This window comes from Neoarius graeffei, chromosome 16 (genome assembly GCF_027579695.1).
Source record: "Neoarius graeffei isolate fNeoGra1 chromosome 16, fNeoGra1.pri, whole genome shotgun sequence".
NCBI classification, from domain to species: domain Eukaryota; kingdom Metazoa; phylum Chordata; class Actinopteri; order Siluriformes; family Ariidae; genus Neoarius; species Neoarius graeffei.
The window spans coordinates 61,125,821-61,147,926 of NC_083584.1; positions in this window are offsets into that span (position 1 = coordinate 61,125,821).

Below are 22,106 nucleotides of genomic sequence, written 5' to 3' on the forward strand. Positions count from 1 at the left end.
TCTGTCTCTCTTCAGCCATATGAGTGAACATCTCAGTTCCTTTTCAGGAGATGTTGGATTCACAGTTTTGGAAGGAGTCTCCAGTGTCAGTGATTTGTAACAGAAAGCTGTAACTGTTTTCCGATTCTGCTTTGTGATTTCTCTGTAAAGTGCTTTATTTTTGTCTTATTATTGTTTCACAGACATTCTACAACATTAAATACACCTATACACAGATTTAAAAAAATATTCTGTGGTGTTCATTAATACATTAAAAATGGTTGGAAAAATGCTGTGGTATAAGAGGAATAAAATACTTCAGAACATGCTGTCCAAGAAAAATAATAAACTTTGGAGTAAATCCACACTGTCATTGATTATTTTGTGATAACAGTGTGCCTGGAAGTGAGTTATTAATTGTTTCTTACGGCCTCAGATACTGAGGTAGATTGTAAATTTTCCTTGAAAAATCAACATTCTTGGTCAAATACGTTATTAGGAAAAATGAAACATATATTTGTTGCTGATTTCTAGGTAGAAAGATTCTGTATCTTGGAAAAAGAAGACTTTCTGAGGCCAGTTTGCTGCCTCAAAATGATCAATGGCTTTGCCGTTTTGACTTGACTTCAATTTTTTACTACCACATGTGGTTCAGAGACCATCAATCAACTGACCACAAATGAAAGCGTTTTGAAGACTCGGCACATCCTTTAAGTGAAAGTACAACCAAACATATCCATAAGCATATACCACAAGTCGAATGACAAGAATGCTTGAAATACTACTACTACTACTACTATTATTATTATTATTATTATTATTATTATTATTATTATTATTATTATTATTATTATTATTAATAATAATAATAATAATAATAATAATAACATTCCAATCCCATTATTATACAGGGATTCTATCAACATTATAAAGATGAACAAGAAAATGTGGAAGATTAAAATATTTCCTTTAATCTCAGCCAAATAACTAGAAAAGCATTACTGCCGGCTTTACACTTTGCTGTTGCAGATAAACATCTCACATCGTAAAAGAATTCTTTAGTCATGAGTTGAGATCAGTGGACTTAGAAAGCATAATATGACATACTCACTGGTGGCTGGTTTAGTGGCTTTGTGACCATAGACACTTTCATCCTGAAAGTGTGGAAACAATTTACGTAAATGTAGAAATGTAGAAACATGCTAATGGGCTAATATTACCTCAAGCTCACTTGAAGAAGTAGAAGAAAACATTGCACAGTTTTTAGAGTGACATCCAATAACACACCTTCCAGCAAAAACATATTTAAAAAAAAAAGAGTACTCATCTACAAGACCAATTCCAGGAATGTTAGGATGCTGTGTAAATGTAAATAAACACAGAATGCTGAATGATTTATACAGGTTTTGCAGAACATGCTGCCATCCAGACAACATCTTTTTCAAGGACGATCTTACTTATTTCATTAAGACAATGCCAAATTGCATTTTGCATATGTTACAAATGCAGGTGTTCTATAGTAAAAGAGTCCTGGGGCTAAACTGGCCTGCCTGCAGTCCAGGCCTGTCTCCCATTTAAAACATTTGGTGCATTATGAAATGCAAAAAAAAATATGACAAAGGAGACCCCAAACTGTTGAGCATCTGAAAGTGTATATCAGGCAAGAATGGGACAACATTTTACTCTCAAAACTACAGCAACTGGTCTCCTCAGCTCCCAAACATTTACAGTGTTGTTAAAAGTAGAGGTGATGCAACACAGTGGTAAACATGCCCTTGTCCTGACTTTTTTTGCTGACACTAAATTCAAAATGAGCATATATTTAAAAATATATATATATTTCTCAGTTTCAGCATTTGAGTACAAATATTTTGTATTTGTACAATTTTCAATTAAATATAGAGTTTCCATGATTTGCAATTCATCACATTCTGTTTTTATTTACAGTTTACACAGCTTCCCAACTTTTTTTGGAATCAGGGTTGTATATCATTCTGACAATAGTCTAATTTCTCGGTTGCACTTTGCAGCAGATTTTGAGCATGTCATGCTATAGATGAGTACAAAAGCACATTTCAGGAGGAATGCAAGTCATTGGCTGCTACTGGAAAAGATAAAAAAATAAATAACCCTAACCCTTAACTTCTATCATTCTTGGCAAAATATTGAGCTCAGAATGGCTTTTTAGAACTAGGTTTATGAGAACAGTTTATTTGAAAAAGATGATATGTAATTTATTTGAAATGCACAATTTCATGAAAGGGTGTCAGTGGCATAGTGGTTATCACTGTCGCCTCACAGCAAGAAGGTTCTGGGGTTGAACCTTGTAGCTGCCTGGGGCCTTTCTGTGTGGAGTTTGCATGTTCTCTCCTTGTGCTTGTGTGGGTTTCCTCCGGGTGCTCTGGTTTCCTCCTACAGTCCAAAGACATGTGGATTGGGTCAACTGGTTACTGTAAATTGCCCATAGTTGTGAATTGAGTGTGAATGATGGTTCGTCTCTGTGATAGATTGGCAACCTGCCCAGAGTGAACCTTGCCTCTCGCCCAAAGTCAGCTGGGATTGGGTCCAGCATCTCCCACGACCCTGATGAATAAGCGGAATAGATAATGGATGGGTGGATTTAATGATTGACAGGTTCATCCACGTCTTGCATTGTAAACAGACACGCCACATCAAACTATCACTTATTTTACAATTCCAGTTTCCACAAAGTGATCATGTGATCAGACCACACTCTGTATTTTAAGTCTATGTTTGAGATGCACTTAATACTCTTTAAAAAAAGCTCACAGTGCACCTCTCAGTAAAGTTTTCAAGGAAAAAAGTGTGAACAGAGTCTGTACATTAAGCACCTTCAGCTGTGCTCATAAAAAAAGGATGGAGGGAAATAAAACCTGTGAGAAATAGCAGTACTTGTTCTCTCTCTCTCTCTCTGTCCTTTTTTTCTGACACATACACACAGCATTGAGAGCTATGATAAATGTTTTAAAGTTCCATTTACAAGATTAAATCTTTGACTAACATTCAGCCATCTTTCAGCTCTCACCAATTTCAAGCAAACGCACACTACACTGAATTTTGCAGCATTTTTGTTGCATCTGTAAAGCAGATAAAGACAGAGAGAGACTGTGAGAGAAAGATGTGTGAATACTGGGTGCTGTGCTGACATGGCTGAATGAAAGACTAAAACCTTGAATATGAATAAAATGTTCCTGATAAAATGGTAAGCTACAGTGGTGCTTGAAAGTTTGTGAACCTTTTAGAATTTTCTATATTTCTGCATAAATATGACCTAAAACATCATCAGATTTTCACACAAGTCCTAAAAGTAGACAAAGAGAACCCACTTAAACAAATCAGACAAAAATATTATACTTGGTCACTTACAGTATTTATTGAGGAAAATGATCCAATATTACATATCTGTGAGTGGCAAAAGGATGTGAACCTTTGCTTTCTGGTGTGACCCCCTTGTGCAGCAATAACTGCAACTAAACATTTCTGGTAACTGTTGATCAGTCCTGCACACCGGCTTGAAGGAATTTGAGCCCATTCCTCTGTACAGAACAGCTTCAACTCTGGGATGTTGGTGGGTTTCCTTACATGAACTGCTCGCTTCAGGTCCTTCCACAACATTTCGATTGGATTAAGGTCAAGACTTTGACTTGGCCATTCCAAAACATTAACTTTATTCTTCTTTAACCATTCTTTGGTAGAATGACTTGTGTGCTTAGGGTTGTTGTCTTGCTGCATGACCCACCTTCTCTTGAGATTCAGTTCATGGACAGATGTCCTGACATTTTCCTTCAGAATTCACTGGTATAATTCAGAATTCATTGTTCCATCAATGATGGCAAGCTGTCCTGGCCCAGATGTAGCAAAACAGGCCCAAACCATGATACTACCACCACCATGTTTCACAGATGGGATAAGGTTCTTATGCTGGAATGCAGTGTTTTCCTTTCTCCAAACATGATGCTTCTCATTTAAACCAAAAAGTTCTATTTTGTTCTCATCCGTCCGCAAAACATTTTTCCAATAGCCTTCTGGCTTGTACACATGAGCTTTAGCAAACTGCAGATGAGCAGCAATGTTCTTTTTGGAGAGCAGTGGCTTTATCCTTGCAACCCTGCCATGCACACCATTGTTGTTCAGTGTTCTCCTGATGGTGGACTCATGAAAATTAACATTAGCCAATGTGAGAGAGGCCTTCAGTTGCTTAGAAGTTACCCTGGGGTCCTTTGTGACATCACCGACTATTACACGCCTTGCTCTTGGAGTGATCTTTGTTGGTCGACCACTCCTGGGGAGGGTAACAATGGTCTTGAATTTCCTCCATTTGTACACAATCTGTCTGACTGTGGATTGGTGGAACCCAAACTCTTTAGAGATGGTTTTGTAACCTTTTCCAGCCTGATGAGCATCAACAACGCTTTTTCTGAGGTCCTCAGAAATCTCCTTTGTTCGCACCATGATACACTCCCACAAACATGTGTTGTGAAGATCAGACTTTGATAGATCCCTGTTCTTTAAATAAAACAGGGTGCCCACTCACACCTGATTGTCATCCCATTGATTGAAAACACCTGACTCTAATTTCACCTTCAAATTAACTGCTAATCCTAGAGGTTCACATACTTTTGCCACTCACAGATATGTAATATTGGATCATTTTCCTCAATAAATAAATGACCAAGTATAATATTTTTGTCTCATTTGTTTAACTGGGTTCTCTTTATCTACTTTTAGGACTTGTGTGAAAATCTGATGTTGTTTTAGGTCATATTTATGCAGAAATATAGAAAATCCTAAAGGGTTCACAAACTTTCAAGCACCACTGTATGTCTCATTACCTTGAAGAAAGAAAGAAAGAAAGAAAGAAAGAAAGAAAGAAAGAAAGAAAGAAAGAAAGACTGGTGAGGGAACGACTGATTAAAGGATATAGTGTAAACAGTTCTAGGAAAAAAATAGTTTTGGTTCCACAACATGAAACTCAGCACTATGGTATAGATTTAGCAACTTCACTTTGCAACATTATTCAAAACATTTTATTGTGACGTTGATATTTGAAGATTTATTAATGATATCCTGCTGAATGTTGTATCAAGACTGAAAAAGACCTGAAAATACTTATTACTGATGTTTTGTTTGGACCTGATAGAGATATCTGTTTGGCACGCTTGAAACTGGTACAAGGCTGGTCTGACTGCTACTTGTTTTGGCTCATCCTTGAAATTTATCTTCACTCAGACAGCTGTGCTCTGCCTCTGAGGTTTTCTTGACCAGTCATGTCGCTCTGCTTCCATAAGACTATCCTGACCAGTGATGTAATACTTAATCACCCTTTGCCATTACTTTGTCATGCACAGATAATGTAGCTTCGTCAATCACGTCTTCCGATCATCTGATTGTGGATACAACACTTGAATGTGGATATATACAGTACTCAGGTTTGTCCTACAGCTGCGTCAGTGACTGTTGCTCCTGGATATCCATGAGGTAGAATCTCCTATGTGGCAGAGGTCTACATTCCTAGATCCTACCTTGTCAATTCTACCTCCTTCAGTACAGACAGATCAAAACCTCTCAGTACCTGACGTCATGTTGGATGCAAAATAAAGAAAGAAATGAAGGAACTGACACAAATGACACAGAAGTCAGTGAGGAAGGCAGAACCCAGCTACGCCAACACTAAAAAGAGGAATTTAACAGTCAGACACTGTGATTCCAGGGAAACATTACATTACATTAAGGGCATTTAGAAGATGCTCTTATCCAGAGCAATGTACAACATACCCAGAGCAGACTGGGGAGCAGTAGGGGGTTAGGTGCTTTGCTCAATGGCACTTCAGCCATTCCTACTGGTTCAAGGAATCAAACCAGTGACCTTTTAGTCCCAAAGCTGCTTCTCTACCCATTAGGCCATGGCTTCCTTAAACGAAATGGTACTGGGAATTCCACTGATCTCCAATACAGCTGAGCTGTAAATGACATCCATTGTTTTGTTCACAAAAAAAGACATCCAGATCCACAAATATACAGCTTGACCATTTTCTACGATGCCATTTTAAAATATTTAGATAATTCTGAAACAATTACATATTGCTGTAACAGCACAGGAAAAAGACTCAGTAGCTAAAGCTGTACAACATCAGGAGTCAAAATTGTGCATCATGAAGGTTAGTGGGCACTGTGTAATTCTCTGAATTGTTCTTAGGGACCATAAAGGAAACTGTAACCTAGGAAGCAGATTGTAAACATGAAAGCATGACTTTTTGTCCTTCCAAATTCCTTCATTCAGCTTCACTTTATCCTGGTCAGGGTCACTGTGGATCTGGAGCCTGTCCTGGGAAAATTGGGCAGCAAACATGAAGCAAGAATACACCCTGGATGGGATGCCTCTCCATCACAAGGAACAATGTAAGTGTGTACTAGAAATCTGTGTACTGACATGTTTTAGGAAGGTGGATGGAAACCCAGAGGAAACCCCTCACAAACACAGGGATAATGTGCGAAACTCTGTATAGGCAGTAGCCAGAGTTTTGGTTAAAGTCGGGAACTATGGCGATGTGAAATGGCTGTGCTACATGTCCATCTTGCCAAATCCAAAATGAAATTCTAAACAACAGTTCCATGATTTGGCAATGAAAACAAAAAACCCTTCTATTGTAGACCACACTCAGTACAGATACAGAGCTTAGCAGTATTTCAACCCTAGAGGAAAGTGACCCAGAAGCTAGTTTTGTCAACATTGACTTCAAACCACAAGAAGCCTTTCTTTGGATTGTACAGAGTGTTATGGCCAATGTGTGAAAATCTAAAGCTTGGAAAGGATACCACAGTTCTTTCTTTGGGCTTGAAGCCCCCCAACGCACACACACACAGCATAGTGTTAGTTCATAATGAATCAACTTGTACAGGTGCAGCCGCTGGCTTTGCATGTACACTGTGGTCTCAACTGTTTTAATGTGGTTCCCCGGACTGCACCACTGATATCTCATCCTCTGGACTGGCTCATAAACTTGGCTGATTGTACATATTATCAATCAAGTATAAACCTAAATTCAAGTGCATTCCAACCACACAATGAGGATTAGCCAGCAATCTGCAGCCAATGTGTCAAGCAAGATGGATGGCCATGCACAAGCAATCCACTTGTGTGCTTGGTCAGTATGAATCTGCTCAGTTCAGCGGACATGACTCGAATGAATACCTCAAATAATATACTCACAGCAAGAGGTTTGGAAATCCTAAGACTCCAAATGGCTACAGATACTGCGCCAAAACCCCAAGAATCTGGAGATTTTTTTGACAATGCTGTGATCGGAGAGCACCCAAAATGGATTTCATCACACAAGGGTCATAATTTGAAATATCCAGGCAAAACTGTCTCCAGATTCTGGGGTATTTTGGCAGTAAGAGAGCTGTAATTGTACACTAATTGCCAGGAAGAACCTGTGACTCTAATTAAGTTCCTTTGTCTTTCCAACAGCCCAAATCTGGACTGACCATAAGCTCCAATCTTCTGGGAAAGCTTTCCACTTTTGGGGCATGGGGATGACACTTGTGGGGATGACAGCAGAAAGTATTAAAGAGAAACAGAGCTCCTCATTGTGTTCAACGAGAGAGAGAGAGAGAGAGAGAGAGAGAGAGAGAGATCTGTGGTGTCGCTTGAAATCCTCCAGATGTACATGCAGCATGCATTCTTCACATACATCAAGTAGAAACCAGCCTTTTCTGTTTACAATGTTGGATGATTACAGACTTGAAATTCTTGACTTGACTCAACCAGTGTTGTAGTCAAGTCACTAAACCTTGAGTCCGAGTCCAGTCTCGAGTCCCCAGTGTTCAAGTCCAAGTCAAGTCCAAGTCATTACAGAAAATTTCGAGTCGAGTCCGAGTTGAGTCCAAGAACAAGACTCCAATCACACCATTTGACGGTGGCTATTGCTGAGTCTATCTGATGTTCGCGCCAAGGTGTGACACTCTTGCATGAAATTTGTACAAAAATGAATGTAGATATAAATATCTTATGCTAAATTATTATGGCATGTTGCAAAAAATAAAGAAAAAAATCAGAGTCCTCGTCTCCAATTTACTAGTCCGAATGCAGTTAATGCACGAGTCTGAGTCCAAGTCTGAGTCATCAGTGCTCAAGTCCAAGTTAAGTCACGAGTCCTTAAAATTAGGGCATGAGTCAGACTCGATTCCAAGTCCTGGACTCAACTAGAATGCACCAATGTTATTGTCTGTCTGTCTTTCAATAAGTGTGTCTGTTCTGAAAATACACTGAAAAAAGAAAATAGGTGGACCAACTTAATTGAATTGTTTCAATTGGTAACACCTAAATGAATTAGTTCTTTGAAATTAAGTTAATGAGTTAGATTAACACAATTTATTTAAATCACATGTACTTAATAATTCAATTGTTCTCAAATCAACGTTTTGCATTAATCCAACTTAAAATTAAGCCTTAAAGTTAAAAGGCAACTTAAAGTTTTCCGTTTTTCCAACTCCATAATTTGCATAACCCAAAAGTAAAATAGTGCTCCTTTCTAACCTAATACTATGGTTTCATTAAAATTACTTTTTGTAGTAACCTTAAAATGAAAATGTAGTTTGTTAAATATAACTAAAATTACAATTTTTAATTTTTAGATTAATCGCGATTCGGACGTGAACGATTCTGAATCGATTCACAAACGTCCAAAAATCAATTATTTAAATGCGTTGAATAAAGAAATACAGCGGCGCACAGGGGTAAACAAACATGGAGAAGGTGGAGACGTCATGACGTCAGATGCACAACATCATGAGAAACCTAATTGATGCAGGTTCACTCAAATGAGAATAGCAGGTTACATGTGTACTGAGGGAACAACGTGTAATTCCAAGTTGATATACTCCACAAATGTAAACTGCCTTCACTAAAGCAGAAATCTGAATGAAACTCACTCAGAACTTTACGTTACTTCAACTACTGCTGAAAACACTTTTTAGAGTGTAGGCTTATGCCTACAAGGAACTACAAGGAGACCCTGCGCTAAAAGGCACAACTATAACAGTTTCAAAACTGCATTACTGATTGGTAGAATTTTTAAGTCTCGTTCACAAGAAGGAGGATACTTTGCCAACTGCTCGTGATCACTGTGGAGAGCTTGGATCTTAAACAGACTCCCAGGAGAGTAAGACTTGCCATATGCAACACTGATTAAAGATGATGAGACACAAATAAAAAGCTCATGAATACAAAATTGAAGCCTTTTTATATATGATGATGAAACCCATAAAGTTATTGTGAGATGCTGAATCACTGACTTACGCAAATTTATGACCCGCCACATCTACTTAGATCAAAAGGTGCAGGCTATCTGCTGGTACCTCGTATAGTGAAGGCTACATCAGGGGGCCGAGCCTTTTCTTACAAAGCCCCACAGTTATGGAACAGCCTTCCAAGTATCATTTGGGACTCAGACACAGTCTCAGCGTTTAAGTCTAGGCTGAAAACAAATCTGTTTAGTCAAGCCCTTTGTTAATTTTATTAGGTAAAGGAGTAGATCTGGAGGGTCCTCAGGCATAGAGTGTTTTGGTAAACTGGGATGTATGGATGCTGTCGGCCCCCCACTCACTTACTCACTTGAGTTTGTTGACGGTGTAGTAGCTGGATGCTTTATGTCCCAGGGCTCCCTCATGTCTGTGTTACCTTCTGGCTCTCCCCTTTTAGTTATGCTGTCATAGTTAGTCTTGCCGGAGTCCCTGCTTGCACTCCGCGCAAAATGTATCCTGTTCTTACTCTTTAGGTGACATTGGGTAAACCTAGCATCCTGCGTTTTCTCTCTCTCGATCCTGAGATGGAGATGCTGACTCTTCTGCTCCTCAGACCTGCCTGATCCATCCTGATGCCCTACATCTGGCTGGAGTCTCATCACGTCACTTCAGTGGAGGACGGCCCCATATGGACAGCCAAAAGTCGCACTTGAAAGATGCTCTGGACACTAACAGTAATGCTTTTATGTATGAGGATGACAGTTAAATTGCTAACTTTAGGACTGCAGTTGTCATGAAGTTTTGCACTCAAGTTTCCATCAATGAACAGTTTATAACTTCAACAAAACAGACTTCATGTTAAAACTGTTAAAAATGTTATAATCACGTTGTCTGTTATCACCCAAATGAGGATGGGTTCCCTTTTGAGTCTGGTTCCTCTCGAGGTTTCTTCCTCATGTTGTCTGAGGGAGTTTTTCCTTGCCACCATCACCACAGGCTTGCTCATTGGGGATAGATTAGGGATAAAATTAGCTCATGTTTAAAGTCACTAAAATTCTGTGAAGCTGCTTTGCGACAATGTCTATTGTTAAAAGTGCTATAAAAATAAACTTGACTTGACTTAATACCTACCCTTCTGACATATTCATTTGCTCACATATTTGCTCTATTTTGCTTGCTTTTCACAAGGGGAAACCTTCAGTAGATTCAGGCCGTAGTTTATTCATAGTCGCCTGCTAGTTTATCCCTGAAGATGTTCCTAAACGTGTTAAGCCAGTATCTCACTGGGCTGCGACAGCCTGCGACTAGTTGGAGACACAACAATTGCGACAAAATATGTGAATTCAGTTCTCGCACTTCAGCCAGTATCTCCCTTCATGGAAACTGACTTGAGAAGGGTTCGTGACGGCTTTGCAACACCAGCGACGCATTTGCGGCTATTTTGAGAGAAATTTTGTTGCATGAATTTTTTGAACATGTTCAAAATTTCAGCGACAAAGGAGCGACACTTTGCAACTCATGTGAGGAAATTGAGAAGCCCTGCGAATGTTTCAAGACACTTTTGAAACTCTCTTACAAATGATGTTCGCAATTTGTCGCAAGCTGTCGCAGCCCAGTGAGATACTGGCTTTAGGTTTGTTGCTGTAGCTCTGTAGCTACAGTGGTGCTTGAAAGTTTGTGAACCCTTTAGAATTTTCTATATTTCTACATAAATATGACCTAAAACATCATCAGATTTTCCACAAAAGTCCTAAAAGTAGATAAAGAGAACCCAGTTAAACAAATGGGACAAAAATATTATACTTGGTCATTTATTTATCGAGGAAAATGATCCAATATTACATATCTGTGAGTGGCAAAAGTATGTGAACCTCTAGGATTAGCAGTTAATTTGAAGGTGAAATTAGAGTCAGGTGTTTTCAATCAATGGGATGACAATCAGGTGTGAGTGGGCACCCTATTTTATTTAAAGAACAGGGATCTATCAAAGTCTCATCTTCACAACACATGTTTGTGGAAGTGTATCATGGCATGAACAAAGGAGATTTCTGAGGACCTCAGAAAAAGCGTTGTTGATGCTCATCAGGCTGGAAAAGGTTACAAAACCATCTCTAAAGAGTTTGGACTCCACTAATCCACAGTCAGACAGATTGTGTGAAAATGGAGGAAATTCAAGACCATTGTTACCCTCCCCAGGAGTGGTCGACCAACAAAGATCACTCCAAGAGCAAGACGTGTAATAATCGGCGAGGTCACAAAGGACCCCAGGGTAACTTCTAAGCAACTGAAGGCCTCTCTCAAATTGGTTAAGGTTAATGTTCATGAGTCTACCATCAGGAGAACACTGAACAAAAATGGTGTGCATGGCAGGGTTGCAAGGATAAAGCCACTGCTCTCCAAAAAGAACATTGCTGCTCATCTGCAGTTTGCTAAAGATCACGTGGACAAGCCAGAAGGCTATTGGAAAAATGTTTTGTGGACGGATGAGACTAAAATAGAACTTTTTGGTTTAAATGAGAAGCGTTATGTTTGGAGAAAGGAAACCACTGCATTCCAGCATAAGAACCTTATCCCATCTGTGAAACATGGTGGTGGTAGTATCATGGTTTGGGCCTGTTTTGCTGCATCTGGGCCAGGACGGTTTGCCATCATTGATGGAACAATGAATTCTGAATTATACCAGCAAATTCTAAAGGAAAATGTCAGGACATCTGTCCGTGAACTGAATCTCAAGAGAAGGTGGGTCATGCAGCAAGACAATGACCCTAAGCACACAAGTTGTTCTACCACAGAATGGTTAAAGAAGAATAAAGTTAATGTTTTGGAATGGCCAAGTCAAAGTCCTGACCTTAATTCAATTGAAATGCTGTGCAAGGACCTGAAGCGAGCAGTTCATGTGAGGAAACCCACCAACATCCCAGAGTTGAAGCTGTTCTGTATGGAGGAATGGGCTAAAATTCCTCCAAGCCGGTATGCAGGGCTGATCAACAGTTACCAGAAATGTTTAGTTGCAGTTATTGCTGCACAAGGGGGTCACACCAGATACTGAAAGCAAAGGTTCACATACTTTTGCCACTCACAGATATGTAATATTGGATCACTTTCCTCAATAAATAAATAACCAAGTATAATATTTTTGTCTGAGTTATTTAACTGGGTTCTCTTTATCTACTTTTAGGACTTGTGTGAAAATCTGATGATGTTTTAGGTCATATTTATGCAGAAATGTAGAAAATTCGAAAGGGTTCACAAACTTTCAAGCACCACTGTATGTCATACACAATGACTGTTTGTTGAATATATTGCTCTTGAAATACTTTTCTTTCCTTTTTGTCATTTGGATACCTCAAATTCTAATTCTGATTCCAAGGAACCTATTTTATAATGTACGAACAAATAAGAAATTCAGAAAACTAGCATAAAAGAAAAGAATGCTAATTACTAATGATACAAATCTACTCAATCAGTGAAGCTAGCTATCAGTGTATTTCTGCTTCTACTGAAATGTTACAATTGGTACACTTTTTGAATTATGAAAGTGGGAACCTGGAATGATGTCATATTCAACCTCGGTGCATTCGAGCTATATAGCTAGCCAGCTAACTGTGATGAATGATGTGCATTTTCCTCAAAATAGTGATCTGTGTAATCAGTGTTACAGATATAACACGTGAACATGTCTGTATGTTGATTGATCAAAAGCAAATATAATGCTAACTTTGTACACTAATGTATACAGTACAGTATAGCGTATACATGTACATGCTACTTTGTTTACTGTTGATGTTTTGAGCGGCCATGTTGATTTGAACATGGTCACTTGCTGAACTCAGAGTTGGAGTTGACGAGTCTGTCCTGAATCTTTGTTGGGTTTTCGGTCCGTGTATCATCCGATCATTCAAGTATTCCATTCAATCTGGAAAACGAAAAACAAAAAAAACCACTCAATATTTCGTTTTCCTGTTTTTCTGTATGACCAAAAAATGAGGGATTGGTGTTTGTTTTCCTTTTTCCAACTCAAAACAGAACAAATAATAAACAGGGAAACCAAAACGAAATAATAACTCTAATTTACGATTATTGATTTTCTCTACCCCACGCTACATTAGCCTTCCCATGATCCTCAGCGACAGTCCATCATCATCTCTGCGTCTATGAAACAGAAAAATTGCATGTGCATGTATATATCAAGTAATTTATTCATACATCCTATTCATTTAATATATTAAGCTGTTAATGTTAAGCTGATGATCTCTTAACTATTATTATCTCAATATAATAGTAATCTGTACCCGAGTTGAGGGGGGATGCCATCCCCCCTGGAATAAAAAATGGTCAAAATCATCCCCCCTCTAAAACGGGCATCCCCCCTCCCTTCCCTTGAGCAATTTTATCAATAAATGTGGACATTACTTCTATTTAACATTGGAATTAGAAATGCCATTCCACGTAGCTTTGCTGAAACTGAGCATACAGTAAGCTACCGCGAGAGAGGGCGCGCGCAAGCGAAGCGTTTGAGGAGGTGACATTCAGTTGGGGTTCCGTTATTTTTGATTTCATTCGGCGTCAGTGACAGCAGCAGATTGCAGCATCATGGCCAAGCGGAGTGGACAGCAAGACCTAAGCAAGTTCGGATTTAAGATCGCAAGAAAAAAACATTTCAGGGGGTAAGTCAAGAGTTACGAATATCAGTCACACTTTCTGTGAGCCCACTATCACGCTGTAAAGTTACCGATTCAGTTGCCTGCTGAGGTTTTAATAAATTATTTACCAAACGATTTAAAAGGAGCCTACCATGACTATGAAGTTGCACTTCAAATTGCACTAGTCATGGTAGGCTCCTTTTAAATCGTTTGGTAAATAATTTATTAAAACCTCAGCAGGCAATGTAAATGAACAACTGAATCTTTTCATATCAAGTCAATAGAATTTTTATTCAAAGCTGAACATTGTGAACATTGAATTAAATACAGAGGTAGGTAGGGAACCAATAAGTTAAAACAAGCAACAGTAAATTGTAAATCTTCAGCTCTTCAGCTGTTGGTTCTCCTGCTTGCTCCTGTATTGTCTCACACTCCGGGTCCTCCAGCTCCTGCCGCACTGTGTTGCAGTTGCTGCTGACTGTCATCTGGAATAAAGAGCAGTGGATAAGATAATTTAATTAAATATAATTATAATGTTATTTCTGATTTATTTATTATCTGAACGAGGATTTGAGCTTTGAAAAATGACCGGATTCTTTCTGTAACGTTGATTCCCGCTGTTTTCTAGGTCACGTGACACCTTAACGTTGACGGTTACCAAGGAGCTGCTTCGATACATACCAGCACTTTGATACATACTGGATACAAGCTAGCAAAATGAGTTAAAAGCAGGCATCTTTGGAAAGTTTCTTTGGAAAGGGGAAAAGGCCCATTGAGGAGACAGAAGAAGAGCCTATGACGAAGAAAAAGAAAGCTGCATTTTAGCAGACACTTTGTCGAGTCCTACACCAATCCTGCTCTGCCTTACATGTTGTGACCGGCTCTCTAATGAGGCAATGAAGCCTTCAAAACTGCTAGTGTCGTTAATTTTAGCCTTCCTGTCTTGAATAACACTTTTTGTTGCCTGAAGAATAACAAACGAATGTCCAGGCTGATTAAATTAATGGCCTTATACAAGAAATCAAAGCTAACATGAACCTGAGTAAGCTATCGATAGCTGGCTAGACTCCAAACTAACATTCATTACCCCAGCAAACACAAAAATGTTTATATAACGTTGTATAAACGTTTGGCTAACGTTTCAGAAACGTTACAAAATAATGTTTATAAAACGAAAATTTGTGGACAATTTTTTCGTTTTATAAACGTTTGAAAAAACGTTTTATAAACGTTTGAAAAACATTCTGGAAACCATCATACAACATCCTGGAAACGTTTCAGAAACGTTTTTTAAAACATTGTATAAACGTTTCTTAAAACCATTTAAAAACAATAGTAAAACGTTTCTTTAATGTTTAAGAAACGTTATTAGAAACATGTTACCTGTTAAACTTATAATATAACAACACATTTTTGTTATTGCACTTAAGTTTATTTCATTCCTCTTTGCAAGTTCAACAAAACCGATTTGAGAGCAGAGTTTTTTTACATAGACAATATTCACATTTACATATAAAGCCCTCATGAACAGCAAAAATGATAAAGATACTAGTATTAAAAAATTATCTAAATTTATTAAAGAAGCCTTGCTACTAAGAACCAAAACATTAAAGTTAACGTAATCATAGCAAATGAGCAAAATCAGTTAAAAGTTGAAATAAAAAAGCAAATTAAATCAAATAAGTTGTTTGGCCAATATGTTAAATGGCTTTAGTCCATAAAGTCTATATCCGTCTAAATTAGTCCATAAGTTGAGGCTTTCCTCATTCATCCCCCTGGTCTTCCTCTGCAGCTGCAGGATTGGTGTCCTTTTTGCCCTAAAAAATGATTGGAGATAATTGTCATTTCGAAAAGAGTTTCCAATAGAAATATTCCACATATCATTCTTCTCCTTGAAAAGTAGACTGCGAGCCTTCGATGAAGGAGATTTTCTAAGATAACTTCTAAGTGGACCCGGCCTTCTCGATCTTGTCCCAACAGCAACATGCTCAAAATGGCGCTACTTCCGGTCCCTGCGCCTGCGCAAAGACGTAGGTCGCGCAGGCGCAGGGAACCAGCGAACAAAATGCCAGGGCCAAAAGGGCGTGTATTTTAGCAAATATAAAACGACGAATGGTCGTCTATCCAAATTATTCAAACCATACTTGATAACGAGACTAGAGCCACACATTTAATGATTTATCTATCTATCTAGATCTATACATCTAAAAAATATTTAGCTAGATCGAAGGGTTTTTTTCAACGTTTATTAAACGTTTATACAACCACTTATTTTCCATAAAATTATTCCCATGTTTTTTGATACTTTTTAAAAACGTCATCATGTAGTGTTTATAATCACACAATTAATTGTAGAAATTTTAATATTATCTGTTTTAGCCAGAAGTCTCCGAATATGTATAACGTTTTATAAACGTTTCATAAACGTTGTGAATGAAACGTTTTAAAGAGAACGTTTATAAAATGTCAATAAAACGTTACTCATTTACTGATTATTTTGATAATTGTAATACAATCATTATGACATCTTAATATTTAAAAATACCAAGAGATGATAAAAAATGTGCCACGGGTCAGCAAATATGACTTTATTAAATTTTCACCAACGTTTCATAAACGTTTCATAAACGTTTAATAAAACCTAACCTTAATGCAACCCAAATGAAACGTTTTATAAACGTTTTGTGTTTGCTGGGATGATAGCTGTGTTGTCCGCCGCCCACATATCGGTAACTTTACAGCATGATAGTGGGCTCACAGAAAGTGGGACTGATATTCGTAACTCTTGACTTACCCCCTGAAATGTTTTTTTTTCTTGCGATCTTAAATCCGAACTTGCTTAGGTCTTGCTGTCCACTCCGCTTGGCCATGATGCTGCAATCCGCTGCTGTCACTGACGCCGAATGAAATCAAAAATAACGGAACCCCAACTGAATGTCACCTCCTCAAACGCTTCGCTTGCGCGCGCCCTCTCTCACGGTAGCTTACTGTATGCTCAGTTTCAGCAAAGCTACGTGGAATGGCATTTCTAATTCCAATGTTAAATAGAAGTAATGTCCACATTTATTGATAAAATTGCTCAAGGGAAGGGAGGGGGGATGCCCGTTTTAAAGGGGGGATGATTTTGACCATTTTTTATTCCAGGGGGGATGGCATCCCCCCCCATCCCCCCTCAACTCGAGTACAGATTACTATTATATTGAGATAATAATAATTAAGAGAGGGTGGCACGGTGGTGTAGTGGTTAGCGCTGTCGCCTCACAGCAAGAAGGTCCGGGTTCGAGCCCCGGGGCCGGCGAGGGCCTTTCTGTGCGGAGTTTGCATGTTCTCCCCGTGTCCGCGTGGGTTTCCTCCGGGTGCTCCGGTTTCCCCCACAGTCCAAAGACATGCAGGTTAGGTTAACTGGTGACTCTAAATTGAGCGTAGGTGTGAATGTGAGTGTGAATGGTTGTCTGTGTCTATGTGTCAGCCCTGTGATGACCTGGCGACTTGTCCAGGGTGTACCCCGCCTTTCGCCCGTAGTCAGCTGGGATAGGCTCCAGCTTGCCTGCGACCCTGTAGAACAGGATAAAGCGGCTACAGATAATGAGAGGAGATGAATAATTAAGAGATCATCAGCTTAACATTAACAGCTTAATATATTAAATGAATAGGATGTATAAATAAATTACTTGATATATACATGCACATGCAATTTTTCTGTTTCATAGACGCAGAGATGATGATGGACTGTCGCTGAGGATCATGGGAAGGCTAATGTAGCGTGGGGAATAGAGAAAATCAATAATCGTAAATTAGAGTTATTATATCGTTTTGGTTTCCCTGTTTATTATTTGTTCTGTTTTGAGTTGGAAAAAGGAAAACAAACACCAATCCCTCATTTTTTGGTCATACAGAAAAACAGGAAAACGAAATACTGAGTGGTTTTTTTGTTTTTCGTTTTCCAGATTGAATGGAATACTTGAATGATCGGATGATACACGGACCGTTTTCCTATTCAAAGATGGGAATTTGTGATCACACACACACACACACACACACACACACACACACACACACACACACACACACACACACACTCCTGAATGGGATGTGACCGGACTGTGTGAAGCCTCAGGCAGTGTGAGCCTGTTCTTTCTAAATATACAGCGATATTCTCTGGCGAGTCGACACGCAAGCACACAACCTCGGGCACTGAGGTGACATACAGAGGTCCCCTTTCCAGACGGCTGCCTGGTTTGATCCGGTCTGATTTCACAGTGTGGCCACCTGAAAAAGACTGAACACACACACACACACACACACACACACACACACACACACATATTGTATACGTGTTATTTTAAAACAATTTCCTATATGTTATTGTATCTTTGTAGGGACCAAATGTTCCTGCATGGATTGCATCATCTGAGAGTTTTTACCTTGTGGGGCCATTTGATTGATTGATTGATTGATTGATTGATTGATTGAAATATTTTAGGTATTAGAGTTTCAGTTTAGGTTCAGATTCAGATTTAGTTGCTGCACAGCATTAATTAACTGCTTTAATTATTATGAAAATTGAGTGTGTGTGTGTGTGTGTGTGTGTGTGTGTGTGTGTGTGTGTGTGTGTTTTCAGACATTTTTGCAGAATGACAGACAGAAAAAAGAGACTAAAAAGAGATGCACACTATTCTCCCACTCAGATAAGTGCACTGGCTGTCGGGACTCCTTGTGTGTGTGTGTGTGTGTGTGTGTGAAGGAAGCCTGGAGGATTTTTTTTTTTTAAATCCCATTCTGATCTGCCCTACTGGGGCTGCAGCTGGGCGTGCGTGCACACACACACACACACACACACACACACACACACACACACACAAAACAAACAAAAAAATCCCTTAAGCCTTCTCTCAGTGTTTCGAAGATTATCAGGTTGGACACTCTGTGTGTGTGTGTGTGTGTGTGTGTGTGTGTGTGTGTGTGTGTGTGTGTGTGTGTGTGTGTGTGTAATATGACTCAGAATTAGTCTAATGAGCTGGTCAATTATGCTAATTTTATTTCATAACACAAATTATGTTACGTTTTGTACTGATATCTGAGACATCTCAAAACAGGATTAGTTTAAGACATGATGTCAGTTTGAGGCCCTTTTCATTTTTTCATTTTTATACGCGCACGCACACACACACACACACACACACACACACACACACACACTGTCGGTCACATTCATACACATACTACATCAATCACATGGAACCACTTCAGTTAAATTATAGTCCTCATCCTTGGAACTTGCCACTCCGTGTGTGTGTGGTCGTCGGAACTGGCCTTGGTCACCATGGAGAAGTTAAAGGACGAAGAAAGGCTTATTCCAAACCCCAGAAAATTACCAACAATGCCACACAGCGTGCCTGAGGGACACCCTGTGAAACGCCAATCAATTATTCATCCGTTCTTCCACCCTTCTTCCTCCACACACTCCATGAGCTCAGGCTCATCATGCATAGTTAACAGTGCAGTGGTGTGTGTGTGTGTGTGTGTGTGTGTGTGTGAGAGAGAGAGAGAGAGAGAGAGAGAGAGAGAGAGAGAGAGATTGTCATGGAGAGTTATAGCTTTATGTACAGCACCCTCCACAATTATTGGCACCCCTCGTTAAGATATGTCCCTAGGCTTCTAATAAATTCTTTTTTTTAATAATATAGGACAACAATACAAAAAAAGAGAAAATCCAACCTTTAATTCAAGTGCATTTATTCAGTGGGAAAAAATCCCACATTAAGAAATAATTATTTTACATGAAATCATGTGTGCCACAATTATTGGCACCGCTGATGTTAATACTTTGTACAACTCCCTTTTGCCAACAAGACAGCACTTAATATTCTCCTATAACATTTCACAAGATGGGAGAATACAGAGAGAGGGATATTCGACCATTCCTCTTTGTACAATCTCTCTAAATCATCCAGAGTCCTGGGTCGTCTCCTATGCACGCTCCTCTTCAGCTCACCCCACAGGTTTTCAATTGGGTTGAGGTCTGGGGACTGAAATGGCCATGGGAGGAGCTTGATTTTGTGTCTGGTGAATCATTTTTGTGCAGATTTGGCCACATGTTTAGGGTCATTATCTTGCTGAAAGACCCAGTGATGACCCATCTTCAGCTTTCGGGCAGAGGCCACCAGATTTTGATTTAAAATGTCCTGGTATTTCAAAGAGTTCATGATGTCATGCACCCTGACAAGGTTCCCGGGGCCTTTGGAAGAGAAACAGGCCCACAGCATCACCGATCCTCCCCCATACTTCACAGTGGGCATGAGGTGCTTTTCCACATACTCATCTTTTGTGATGTATTAGAGTGTTTGTTGCCAAAAAGCTCTATCTTGGTCTCATCTGACCAAAGCACATGGTCCCAGTTGAAGTCCCAGTACCGCTTAGCGAACTCCAGATGTTTATGTTTATGCTTGTAAGTGAGAAAAGGCTTTTTCCGTGCATGCCTCCCAAACAGCTTGTTGGCATGTAGATAGTACCTGATGGTTGTTATGGAGACTTTGTGACCCCAAGATGCTACTCTTTGATGTAATTCTCTAACAGTGAGCTTTGGAGAATTTTTTACTTCTCATCCTCCTCACTGTGCGTGGTGGCAAGATAAACTTGCATCCTCGTCCAGGCTTGTTTGCCACCGTTCCAGTTGTTTTAAACTTTTTAAACTTCTTGATGATTCCTCTGACTGTAGATATGGGCAGGTGGCTATTTTCTTGTAGCCATTGCCTGACTTACCGTATGAACTGTTATGGGTGCCAATAATTGTGGAACAGGTGATTTTATGAAAAATAATTATTTCTTAGTCAGGGATTTTTTTTAAATTCACTTCAGTTAAGGGTTACATTTTTCTACAATTTTCAGTGTGAGATTATGCTTCTGCAATAAAAATTGAATTTATTTTAAGGCTTTTAACACGTCTTAACCAGGGGTGCCAATAACTGTGGAGGGTGCTATATAGAGACAGAATCATAGAGAACGAGAAACATAAAGTGACATGAACAGAGAAAAAGTGAGAGACAACAATAGAGAGACAGACAAAGTGAGTGATAGAGAATAAAAGAGAAAGCGATGGAGAAAGACAGACAGTGAAAGAAAAACTGATAGATATACAGACATAATTTAACTGAATTTTAATTGAATTGTTAGAGAGAGAGAGAGAGAGAGAGAGAGAGAGAGAGAGAGAGACGCTAATGCTACATTCACAAGCATGTTTTTGTATTCTGTGAGAATGGATGGTGGGTTGATGGACAGCTCGCAATGATGCATGCTTATGAGTCAAAATTACACTCCATCGTCCATTACAAAGTGTTTGAAGGGTCAAACTTTTGACAGATGCATGCTGACATTAGGGGCGGCACGGTGGTGTAATGGTTAGCGCTGTTGCCTCACAGCAAGAAGGTCCGGGTTCGAGCCCCGTGGCCGGCGAGGGCCTTTCTGTGCGGAGTTTGCATGTTCTCCCCGTGTCCGCATGGGTTTCCTCCGGGTGCTCCGGTTTCCCCCACAGTCCAAAGACATGCAGGTTAGGTTAACTGGTGACTCTAAATTGACCGTAGGTGTGAATGTGAGTGTGAATGGTTGTCTGTGTCTATGTGTCAGCCCTGTGATGACCTGGTGACTTGTCCAGGGTGTACCCCGCCTTTCGCCCGTAGTCAGCTGGGATAGGCTCCAGCTTGTCTGCGACCCTGTAGAAGGATAAAGCGGCTAGAGATAATGAGATGAGATGAGATGAGATTATGCTTCTGCAATAAAAATTGAATTTATTTTAAGGCTTTTAACACGTCTTAACCAGGGGTGCCAATAACTGTGGAGGGTGCTATATAGAGACAGAATCATAGAGAACGAGAAACATAAAGTGACATGAACAGAGAAAAAGTGAGAGACAACAATAGAGAGACAGACAAAGTGAGTGATAGAGAATAAAAGAGAAAGCGATGGAGAAAGACAGACAGTGAAAGAAAAACTGATAGATATACAGACATAATTTAACTGAATTTTAATTGAATTGTTAGAGAGAGAGAGAGAGAGAGAGAGAGAGAGAGAGAGAGAGACGCTAATGCTACATTCACAAGCATGTTTTTGTATTCTGTGAGAATGGATGGTGGGTTGATGGACAGCTCGCAATGATGCATGCTTATGAGTCAAAATTACACTCCATCGTCCATTACAAAGTGTTTGAAGGGTCAAACTTTT